The following is a 12,472-nucleotide window of genomic DNA, read 5'->3' as shown; positions in this document are numbered from 1 at the left end:
TTTCGCTGTGAATCCTCATCCTGTAGCAAGGAGTTCCAAGGTTTAGCTATTTGCTGTGTCAAGAACTTCTTTTTGTGTTTGAGATCACTATCTGCTAACTCTGTGACCTTACCTTGGCTGACAGGCAATGCTCAGTCTTTTTACTTTTTCTTGTTGTTTTGGGTGGTGGTGCTGCTGTTGTAGACATGAAGATTGGGAAACCTTGTGCTGTGTTGAAATTCTACTGCAATTTTGAGTGGTCAGCTCTGGTTTTAAATAAAACTTCCTTTGCTATTGCAAAGCAGATCCTTTCTCAAGTCATTTAATAAATGTGTAAAATGTGATGTAAAATTTCTGAACTATTACTGATTAACTAGCACATGATAAAAATAGATATCAGATTTTGTATTTCATAAATGCAAAGCTTGTGTCACTTTGTATTTGTGTTTCCTTAGCTACAGCTGCTTGCTTGTCTACGTAGGTCAGGGCTTGCTTGGTTATCTGGGCAGGTCAGTTGTTCTCCAAGATTTTACTTCTGCTCTCTTCTAACGTACTAAATTCCCAACACTGATTATTGACTTACAAATCTGTCAGTGTCTACTTTTTTCCCAAAAGTATACATGCCACTACTGTGCTGTCAATACTGGAAGAACCTTTCATGCTTTTCATAATAGTATACCTTGGGATTTTAGAAGTGGATAAGGTAGTGCTCTGTTTACATCTGACCCCCTGTATAGAGTTCTCGGCTAGGTTTCCAAGTACATCTTTAGCATGCAGATCAGTGGTTGGCTTCTATGTGTAGCACTCGGTCTCTACTGAGAAGCTTTGCCTTCATTTTCTCAGTATTGGTGATAGTTGTCTGTGCACATCAGATGAATCTGAAGAGCTCTGTTGCCTCTCCATCACAGCCATGGACATGTTAGTTACTCTGTGCATCAAAAATACACTAGATTGTTCTCTCTCTGTAAGAAAAATAAGGTAACTTATACTAGAATGAGATCCCTTATTTGCTATCTCCATTGACAGTACATGTTGTGTCAGCATAAGGTACTTTTTTTTTCTTTCCAGAACACTTTATCTGAATAGTTCTACACATATTAACACCCCTTACAGATCTAGTTGGCCTAGGGTAAGAGTGCCTTCAGTGGGTATTTGAAAACTAGGACAAATAACTATTCAGTAGTTTGCTGACCCAGTTCTTGCTCTCTGCTTGTATTCCTCCTGTCTGGGCCCTTGTCCAGGAAGTCAACCCAAATTCCTACCCTTCCTACTCTTAAGAGTGTGGATGCTTATCAACTTGGCCATGTTTCCTTCCTGTTCTTAGGGTTTCTTAAAGAAATCGAGTGTCTTATATGATATCTAGAACTTCTTTCTGCAAACAGAAAGTGCAGACAGTGACTGCTTAGCTCACTGGTTTTTGTGTTTAGGCGCTATTGTAGGAGCGTATATACATGTATGAAAGGCCCTTTGGTACAAAACAACATTGACTGGGTCACCCTGGCACAAAGAGTTTCCTCTGGGGGATGAATGTGTTACAAGTTCAGATGGCTCATTTGGTTGCTTTTTCTGGGGCTGTTTCAGACTTTGTTATTATATTGTAATTTTCCTGTAACACTTTAAAGACTAACAATGCTCTTCAGAGTTGCAAAATGGGAGAAGGAATGGAGGACTCCATCAGTGTTGTTACATTCTCGTTTATGGGCAAAGAGTGCGTGTGTCTGTGTGTACATAAAAATAAGATGTGTGTTTTAAGTAAAGCCAAGAATTTATTGTTAGTATAATGGAAATCCTAACAGTCTGACTCAAGAATCATTAGTCTAGCTTTAATTCTTAAAGAAAAATTGAGAAGAATATTGCGGTTAGAGTACTTGCATATGGGAAAATGTTGCCAAACACAGCTAGAATTGTTAACACGCATTTTTTGATTTCTGTCCCTTCTGGAGTTACTTTCACCCCTCCATTGCTGCTGTGGGTCTTTTAAGTCAGCAGCTTTGGACTGCTGGAGAGGATAACAGAAGGTCATCAGCCTTGGAAGTCATTTGTTGGGAGAAGTATGATGTTGACATTGCCAATTTCTTCTTCCTCCCTCTAGGATCCACTTGGGGTTTTTTTGTATGTTTGCTAACATGCTTTTACACCGCTTTTCTTTCTTCGTTGGTCTACAGCTCCAGGTTATATCTGAATTTACTATATATGGTGCCCTTTATGTATGTTAGTTACTATTTCTTTGTTACCCCTAAAGCCAGGTTTATTCAGCTTCAGGTCTGCGTTTTTTTTTTTTTTTTAACTGACCATTAGTGAGTTGTTTATAGCCATGGGGGCTCTGGTGGCAAGCCTGTGCCCCATCTCTTATCCATGCCTGTACTCCTCTGTACTGCATCCTGTCTCTCCACTTCTCAGGGCCTCTGTTGTCATACTAGGCCAGTATTTCTCAACATCATTGTAAATACCTCTTTCTAGGGAGGATAACAGGAGGTTATATCGCACCAAGGTAAACAAAAATAAAATAAATTAGCCATAGACATCTAGTCAATTAGAGAAGCTGCTGTCAAAGCTAAACTGAGTAGAAGGCAGGTCAAGAAAAGTTTAGACAGAGCAAACCTGACAAGCCTCAGTCTTGAGGCCTTGCGGCTTGATGGAGCTTATGGCCTGCTGCTCGCACTGGTAGTACTGTTTTTACAGGGCTGCATGGTTATGATTCCCCCCTCCCCCACGTTCGATGTCTGCAAATCTCTGCTTATCACTCACAAGTCCAGGAAGGGTGTTGCAAACCCTCTTATGACTCCAGGCTCCCAAGCAGGACTGAGTCAAGGATTCTGGAGGCATCCTTTCTTTTCTATCTTCTCTTGCCTTGTGGTGACCTGTGTAGGTCTGACGGTAGCCAGTAGTGCTTTATTGTGGTATATAGCCATCGTTACATAGTGTAAGTGCTTCACATAATAGTCTTGTGTTTTCTTTTATTAATTTTATTATTACAGTAAATGCTGTATTCTATCTATGATAAAGGCAACCTGGATGTCTAACTCAACTTTTTCTGTTTTATGTGAAATTATGGTTTTTATTCCTGTTTTGTAATAAGGCATTTCTGTAAGTGTAAATATTGTGTCTGTTTCCTTTGAGGAATGTTTTGCTTGATCTCCTGTTGTCACTATCTTCTGTTGTGAGTTATCTACTGCAAATAGTTTGTCATAACAAAATAATCTTTTATTTTCCTTTAATGTTGCTGATTGTCATTCATCCAATGTTACAGCCTGTCCTCATTTTGCTAAACAAGCAGCATAGCTCTCTTATCAAAGGGTGGATTGCAATTCCATGCTTCAAAGTAGGGACAGTATATTTTTTCACTGAAAGTATATAGAAGTGAAGTGCTCCTCATTGTCACAGTTCACAGCACTTTTTTAGACAATTCCAGTGCGTGTTTGCGGGGCTTTTTTGATTTTGGTTTTTTTTGGAGTTGGAAAAGACATGGATTCCCCCCCTCCCCATATGGCTATCTGTATGCATCAATAAGTGGTATTAAGTCATGCAAAATATCTAATATGTGTATTCCCAAAATGCTTCCTGGTTACTTGAAAATTAACTTGGAGCATGTTTATGGTCTTAAACTGTTTCAAACTTAAAATTTACACTAGCGTAGCTGTGCTGATTAGACTGCAGGCTGCAGCTATACTAACAAAAACTTCTCCAGGGAACACAGTTATACTAGCAAACAGTGTTATGCCAAGATGGTAAAACAAACCACAGCAAGATGACTTTTTGTGTGAGTGTCTTGGTCTAGGTCCTGTAGATGTGTTTTGACTTTAAGCTACACCTGTACTTACAGGTCTTGCATGTATACGGATAATAATTTTGGCTTTTAAAATTTTAGCGGTAATCTCACAAAGTATCATAAGTAGACTGAGGGTGTTTTGCCATCTCTGCTTAGTTACAGGACAGTGGAAAGTAAAAGATTAACTCAACATTTCTACTTTTGAATTACATCAGTGATGTACTGTGATATCAGTGTCCTTGGTCTTGTTTCAGAATTTGAGATGATTTCAAACAATGTTATCAGGAGAGAAATGTGTATCTGAAAGAGTGGCACTAAATGGTAGAGGAGACTAAAAGTTCACTTTGGGTTATTTCTTAACTCTCAACAATTACTATCTTTTCAAAAACAAATTATTCTCTGGCTATTGCATTGAGGAAGTTAAGATATGTAATTAGTAAGTAGCTTTATTTGGTGTTACCTAGAACTTCAGCTATTTGACTAAATCTGCTTCTGACTGACATAAATTAGGTGCAGCCTAGTTACAGTAGGTCTGTCTCTTTTGCTTGAATTTTGGTGGTTAAGAAAGAATCTGAAAAAGATGTTGCACTGCTTTTTTTGATCTTAGACTGATACAATGCTGTGGGTGTGGATGTTGGTTATTCCTATAATGTTCTTGTAACATTTTTGCTACAGAAAAGTAGCAGATTTTTTAGAGTTGTCTGACTTGTGGCAAAACATCATTATGGTTTTTGAGGAGAGGAATATATGCTGTTTTCAACTGAAGAAATGCCATTGTTGAGCGTTAAGTAAAGGAGTAAATTTTCTTTGTTCTTATTTTTTACAAATATGGGAATGCAAACATATTTTGTAGACCAAACGGGTCAGTCACAAAATAAAACACTGATGGGCAAACTCAAAACCTCATGAATAAAGCTTATCAAGATTATCAGCAAAACTAAAGAGTAGGTGCTTCCAAAAACTGGGAAGAGTGTGATGGTCAGCTTTTTGCAACCAAGCTTCTGAGATCCTGACCGCTGCATTAAAAGCAGTAATCTTGGTAAGGTGTCTGGTTTGCTATGCCAGGTGCGGTCTGCAGCTGGTCAGCAGGTCCAAATCAAGGCCATGGTATGTACATATATGATAATTAAAGGCTTGGTCCAACAGATAACTGTCAGTCCTTAACAGGTTAGGAAAATACTGCCTATAAAATACATAAACAATTAAAGTCTTGGTGTGTGTGGTCCTACCCTTTTGGTCATGTTGTCCATGCTGCATCTCTGTGTATTGAGCCAATTCACTTTGCTAGTTTGATAGTAAACGATTTCTCATTCTCCTCCCTGGGTTACTGTTTTTCTAGACTGCATCTGGAGTGGGTTGTGTCAAACATCAGAGTGCCTCTGGGGGGGGCAGCTATGAGAAGTGGGGCTGTTTGCCCACCGAGGGAAGAGTGGGGCTGCCCCCTCTTGGCACCAGCCAGCCCTTAAATCTGCACAGGGATGGCTTCTAAGTAAACAGATGTCCAAGCAAACCAGTAAGAATCACTGAAGGCAACTGTCTTAAATGCTTTCCTGCTTGAAGTTTGCAGCTGAAAATGTGTATTCCTTTTTGGTTTTAAAAGCAAGGTGGTAGTGTTTGTTTCTGTGCAGTTGCTCCAGGCCTTAGAGCATTTTCTTGAGTTGTAAAAGATCTCGGTCAGTTTCTAGAGAGATTCAGACTTAACACTTCCTAGGAGGAGAGTGTTGTACCTGCCAGGGTAGAGGAATGTTTGCTTGCTGGATTGCTGCTGTTGATCTTGGTGCCGTTTACATTCTCATGCAAAGATCCCCTGTGTAGAGGGGTTAAGTGAATGTAACTTCAGTTTAGTAGTCTAGCTCTGGATTTTAGTGCCTGCTCCAAAGACTTTGGTTTCTTCATCTTCACCCACCAGTTCTGTGAATCGGATGTCCTTGAGGCAGTAGTTAAAAGGATGTATTCTAAATTTTCACTTATGAGGAAAGTAATGTCTAATTTCATTCTTTCACTTTTAGACAGTCTGTGATCCAAAGCGTTACTAACAAAAACCAACTGCATCTTTTTGTTGTTGGCAACCATGAAGTAAGTTGGTGTGTGAGTTAGTAACATGCCATAGAAATAAAATCATAAAAGGGCACAAAGATGGAATGTTTCTCACTTGGAGAAACAGAGCTGTTTAATGAAAAATGAAGCAAAAGCAAGTTTTCCAGGTCTAGGCTGTGGATTTTTGTGGAATGTGATGTGAAAAGAACTTGAACTTCTGTTCCTCGTTTTGTACTGCTTGTGTGACAATTCTCTTGGTTTTGGTTTATTGCAGGGTAAAACTAATTTACAGCAGTCATCTAGTCTGTAACAACCAGATATTGTGCACTGGGGGTGGGCCAACCTCTGACATAAAGCTTAACCCAGTTACAAAACTGAGGTCCAATTTGCAGTACAAATTGGACAAATGTTGTAACAATGTAATGGGATCCTCTGAAATGGAACCATTTGGTTAATGTAGGCAGGCTGCTGGCTTGTTTTCTTTCTTTGGATCCAAATGCATAAGAATGTGCTTGATTGTTTGCCTCTGCAGCCTGCTGTGAAATAGCTTAGGCTGAAGTGTCCAGTGACAGTTTACAAGTTATAAAGACAGCTTTTTGGCCACTGACCCTCTGCGGGAGTCTAATCTTTATTTTGTAGATGTCTCTCTATCTAGGGAAATTACATCTAAGAGAAGAGGTGTTGGATTGCTTCCTCATTGTTCCTCATTGTTAAAGATGACCTCCAAAGAATTTTTACAGCCCGATTCATACTTTTCCTTTAGGGTACATTGAGAAAATAAGGTTTTCTGTGATTCTTCTTCCTTCCCCTGTTCATACATACCCTTGTTTGCTTCATTTTTGACTGTAGTTTTGGAGAATATTTAGAATGTTGCTGTGGATGTTTAACTCCTTAATTGAAAAAGACAGCTCAATCATTGAAAGATTAAGAAAAAAAAAGGATAAAAATCCCTTGAGCACAAGTCTTATGAGGAGCGGCTGAAGGATCTGGGGTTGTTCAGTCTAGAAAAGAGGAGGCTGAGGGGAGACCTTATCGTTCTCTACAACTACCTGAAAGGGGGTTGTAGTGAGGTGGGTGCTGGTCTCTTCTGTCAGGTGGCTGGAGATAGGACAAGAGGAAATGGCCTCAAGTTGAGGCAAGGGAGATTTAGGTTAGATATTAGGAAAAATTTTTTTACTGAGAGGGTTGTCAAACATTGGAATGGGCTGCCCAGGGAAGTGGTTGAGTCACCATCCCTGGAGGTATTCAAAAAGCGAGTGGACGGGGTACTCCAGGGCATGGTTTAGTGGGCATGGTTAATGTTTGGACTTGATGATCTTGAAGGTCTTTTCCAACCGAAATGATTCTATGATATTTCAAGTTATACTCTTGAATCTTTCAATACTGCTGCTTTGTTAACTTGTGGCCTTATAACTTAGGGGCAACTCACAAATCTACTTAAAATGTGTGCATTTCTTATCTCTTCTGCTTTGCTCTATGCATAATGAAAAAAGCAGCCCAACCAGTGGATGCCCCATATAGTTAATTAGTGACCCCCAATGGGTTAGCTAGGCCACTTGTATGGGTGACACTCAAACAGCAGTCTTAACTCATGTGACATAGCGCTTGCTGTCTGACTTCTTCTTCTTCCCTTGCTCAAACTGTGTACGCCTGCCTTGGATTGGCACCAGTGCTTGCCTAATTTGCCCAGTAAATGGACCAGGGTGCCGTGTAGGCAGAAAATCAAAGACGACTGCCTTCCCCCCAAAAACCCAAAGCACAAAATCCAACACCTTGCCAACTGAATACTGTTGGTGTTAGTATACCATTTGGGAGGGACTACTTGTGACAGAACCTCCCTACCAGAAGATAGTAGTAGAAATACAATGTGCCAAGAAAGCTACATTTTTTTTTTTTTTAATATACCTTATTTCAGTCGAGGTAGCCAGAATCAACTATTTTATAGGCAAAAAATCCCCTCCATCACCCTATATAAGCCACGTTCTTATCATGAACAATCTGCCCATGGGTTGTACTGGAAGTGCTTTGCCATTTGCACCTGTGCTAACAGTTCTGGAAATGGAGTTGTGCCTATTTTGTTACTAAGGCCTAGTCTAAACAACTTTGGATTTGGTAAAGTTATTCAGCCCATAGGTGGCTTACTGTTCAATTAGCCTTGCCATTCTACTGGCATGGATGTAGGTAGCCAACTAGTGATGCTGTTGTAGCTGTGGTGGTACATGGATGCGGGTAAGGCAAAGTTTGTAGATTGAGAGAGTATCTCTTATAAGACTTTTCAGGCACTAAAGCCTTTCATAAAACATTAATGAATGTTCTGAGAAGTGATGTAGCCTGAAATTTTCATGATGACCTTTTGATAACTTTGATAACTTCTTTTGATAACTAAGCTCTGTTAGGGAGAATGAGATAATCTTATGAAGATTTGTCCAGTGTGTATACATTGCTTATGCTAGTTTAATGGATGCTTTGAAGAGGATTAGCAAGGAAGGAGCTAACATCCATACAGTGGATGCCATTGCCTTCCTGAACAGGGAAGCGTCTATCAGAAAGGCTGTTGGATCTATGACAGGGGAGTGGAGGCGGGTGCAGTTTTCATTCTTCTTCCAAATACCAGCTATAGAGAGAATGAAATACCTTTGAAGGGATCATTCTTGTGGTTCTTATAGGAGGAACATACTGACATACTGAGAAGAGTTGAATGCTGGATAGATTGCTTTGCTTAGGGGTAGTGGGAGGTAGTCTGACCATCTGGGACTGTGTTTTATCCTAAAAAGGGAATGACAGATCTCTTAAATTTAACTACAAACACTACCCTTAGTGTGCTTGCTTTGTTTTGCTACTATGTGGCATTGTTTAGCTGAGGTAGAAAACCAGTCCTCATGCCAGGTGAATTCTGGGAGGTTAGAAGGGCTGTATCCCTTATCCAGGGAATATTCAGGGAAATCTCACAAAGAATAGTAGCATCATCCTGTGGTGCTTCAGTTTGTGTAACTACTCTTTGTCATCTTGACGAGTGAAGCAGTGTCCTAAATATGCTGTAATTGTGGATGTTGACTCTTCTGACATTGCACAATTGTGGTGAACTGCTGAAATGGTATTGCCGTCTGATTCTATTTTCAGAAAGATGCCAAGTGTCTGTCTACAGCCTGAAACTGGCACTGACTCTCCTTGCTGTGGGGTTGACTTCTGAACTGGGATGGAGTGAGCAGCTGGGAGTGATGACCACTTAGGCTATTGTAGGTTGTGTGGTGGCAGCAGCATATTAAGTCGACTAATGGAGTGCTACATTTTGCGTTTATAGGCTGTGTTTAGAACTATGATAGTATTAAACTGGTAAGTCCTTTCTAAGAGCTGACTTAGCCTTTAGAAGTTTTCTGTATTAAAAAAAAACAAAACCAAACAACAAACCAAACTCTGTAGATGCTTTTCTCAGATGATTTTAAACAGCAGGAACTCACTGATTGATCTAGATGCTATTATGCTTACTATACGTGCAATCATTAAGTAGGTTTTAAGTTGTACATGGCAACTTCCTCTTTAAATGGAATGTAATTTTAATGAAAGCTTTTAGTTTGTTGCATGCTACAAAAAAGTTAAAGGATTTATTTATAATCTCAGTGAAACACAAAATCTCTTCCAAGACCTCAAATGTTCTATAGCTTTCCATTTTCTAGTTTTTGTTTTCATGAACTGCCTAGTCTTAGAGACAGAATGGGGCAATATGTCTCTTCATGATGTTTCAACCATTGACTTCTGGCTAGATGCTGCTGACCATACTTAGACTTCCTGTTTTCTTAGGAAAAGGTCATCCTAGTCATTCAAACCCTTCACTGAACTGTGGCGTCATAGAAACTTTATAACAGAAATTAAAGACCATCTGTGCCTTTCCTGTTCATAATCTCAGACTGCTTTCTTTCACTTGTGAACAAATAGTTCTGGCTATTAGCACTTTTCTGCTGGCAACTCCACGTTGCATTCAGGCGCGTGTTTTTTGCTTTTGTAGTACATTTTTAAAAATGAGTAAAAACCAGTAGTGGTGCTTTTGGTCTATCTTTTGGCTTGCTTACCTTTGCATGCCCAGGAAGGGCAAGCATATTTAGCACTAAAGAATCCTGCATGAAGGACAACATGGAAACATCTTAGTTCATTGAGCAATTCCACTGTAATTTCAAGAAACAATGACTTCTGTTTATGCAGAGCTCTAAAGTTCAGCTCTACTTCTGAATGCAAATCTCACTCACTGGAGGTGAAATGCATCTTTTATTTTTAACTGTAGTGATTGCTTGACAGCGGGTGCTAGTGAAGTAAATCTTCAAGGCCCGATTTAAGAAGTCTCTTGGCATTCTTATATCTTCTTGTATTAGAAGAACCTTTCGCAAACATCTTGGCCAAATGTGGTTAAGCTTGTTGTGTTGGTTGTTACTGTGTCTCTGAGCATTGCTCCCACAATGTCATAGAGGTGATGTAAGGACATGCTGTTAGGCAATATAGCAGTTAATGCAGCACACAATGGCAATTCTATTGCTTAAAGCTAGTAGAAAGAAAAACTAGTAAAACTTGCTGGTTAAATGTCCAATGCAAATTGAACAATCCATGAAACTAACTATGACTGTTTTAACTAAGTACCTGTTTGAAATGTTGTGGGGAATATCAGGCAGGGGTGTGTGCATGTGTGTTTGTAACTGTTTACAAACAGCTGCTCTGCTTACTTGCATTTTTTTGGTTTTAGCTACAGCTTCAAATTGGTATAGTGTACTGTACTGAAATTAGTCTCTTATAAGTTGCCTTTTAAATTAAGACGCCCAATAAGTTTCATTTCAAACTGTAGTTCTTGTTGCATACTCTTTTCTTTCTTCCCTAGATCAGTTTTGCCAAATGGCAATGTGATGATGTCTTCATGTTTCTCGCATAAAAATAAATTGTGAATTGGCTGCTTGAAATATGACAAAACCAGTCAAGATTTCAGTTTTTCTGTGGCTTTCTAAATATTTGTTCTTGGTCTTAAAATCCACTTGCTCAACTTCTTCATTGGGCTTCCTGTGTAATGTTGTTAACCCTTGGCATAATTCTCATGGGGTGATAGTCCTGTGGCTCTTGTGTTTACCAAGTAAACAGCTGTGGCCATTTTAGATGTTACTTCTTAGGTGGAGGTTACTGACCCTGTAGTGGAGTTAGCAGGAAGGTGGGCATACCATCTGCTCTGCTGTCATGTTGTAAACTTACCTTCTTGGGTGATTAAAACAGTGTGCCATACTGAACTCAGACAACTGAGGTATCATTTAGTTCTGCAAAGTCTGTTACCTGCTCATTAGCAGCTCTCTCCTCTGGGGATTGCTAGGCAGCTGAGGCGATATAGTATTACAAACTGCTGCAGCAAAATTAACTGTAGCACATTTGTCAGAGCTGAGAATTATCTTGCAGTGATCATGTGTAAATGAGATTAGTCCCTGAAAGGAAGGAGTACATTATTTGTTGGCTTTTTGGGGGTGACATTTTATTACAAGATTGCCAATACCAATATCCCATCTTATATTTTTAATTTGCCTTCCTACGTTATGACAAAGTTCGGCATCTTTTATTGGGCACTAAAATTCCAATCTAATTATGCACCCTGGCAAGTTAAAACTTGTTAGATGGGTTATCTTAATGTTATGTGTTAGTCACATCTAAGTACTTAGACGTTACAGTAATAGAATGACACCAAGTGATTAGCACAAAATGAAGAGATTCTTATTCAGAGTGAATCTGAAGTCTCAGCTAAGCGCTAATTCATTCTGATGGTTTCTGGCACTCTGATTGCAAAGTGCTTTGGCTATTGTGCTTCCCAAGGCTACCAGCATCAAACAGATACCTCTTGACTGGCTATTGAAGTGACCACCACACAGTGGTGTACAAGATAAATAGGTAACCAATAATACTCTTGGATGAGGGCTCAGATTAACAGGTTGTCATTAGGTAATTTTCTGCAAATCTAATTAATCTTTAGCATCTTGAGTTAAATTTACCCCAAATCCTTTTTGCAGTGTTACAAGTGTAAAATACAGTTACTTTTCTGAGTAGAAGGCATGGGTTATGGTTTTCTGGGGGAATTATCTGGTTTTGCTGTGATGGAATGAATGGTGTTTAAATCTGTCTGGTCTAATTCCTTACACAAGTAAAGTTACAGACCCATTGCTAGCAGTAATTGTGAACATGTTAATTTAAGCAAGGGAAACATAATCACTGTGTGTACTACTGCCCTCCTTGCAGTCTGTCTAAAGATAGTTGCTGCTTGAGCTCTGCTTGCTTGCTATTACCCAAGCAGCTGTACCAGTACTTAGCATCCTAGTTTTGGTGAAACCTAGCCCAGATGATTGAGCTTGGGTATGAGCTTCATACTTACAAAAAGCTGATAATTGCAGAGTGCCTGTGATAAGTAGTTTATCTGTAAATAGTATTAACAGCCCAGTGTTTGCAACTTCGTAAAAATAATCTATAAAAACATCACTGTGCTTTTGTGAATTTTACTGTTTTATGGAGCTCACTTTCTATTATCTTTCAAAGTTTTGTTTAATTTGTGTTAGGATACAAAGTGGTCACAAGATGAGAATTCATTGTCCAGCAGTGTGGAAGCCTATATAATTAATTGATCCTGTGGGAGTTTGGGCACATATAGAAGCAGTTGTCATAGCTGTTTGGTAGCTTTTA

General features: G+C 39.3%; 1 protein-coding gene across 3 annotated transcripts in view; it reads left to right on the top strand.

Moving 5' to 3' along the window:
- The window catches only part of ADIPOR2 (adiponectin receptor 2), a 47,750-nt gene that overhangs the window by 11,626 nt on the left and 23,652 nt on the right, over positions 1–12,472 (top strand). The window lies entirely within an intron of this gene.

This window comes from Harpia harpyja, chromosome 6 (genome assembly GCF_026419915.1).
Source record: "Harpia harpyja isolate bHarHar1 chromosome 6, bHarHar1 primary haplotype, whole genome shotgun sequence".
In the NCBI taxonomy this organism is placed as follows: domain Eukaryota; kingdom Metazoa; phylum Chordata; class Aves; order Accipitriformes; family Accipitridae; genus Harpia; species Harpia harpyja.
Note: the sequence above shows the minus strand (reverse complement) of the source record. Positions and strands in the feature narration are given on the sequence as shown.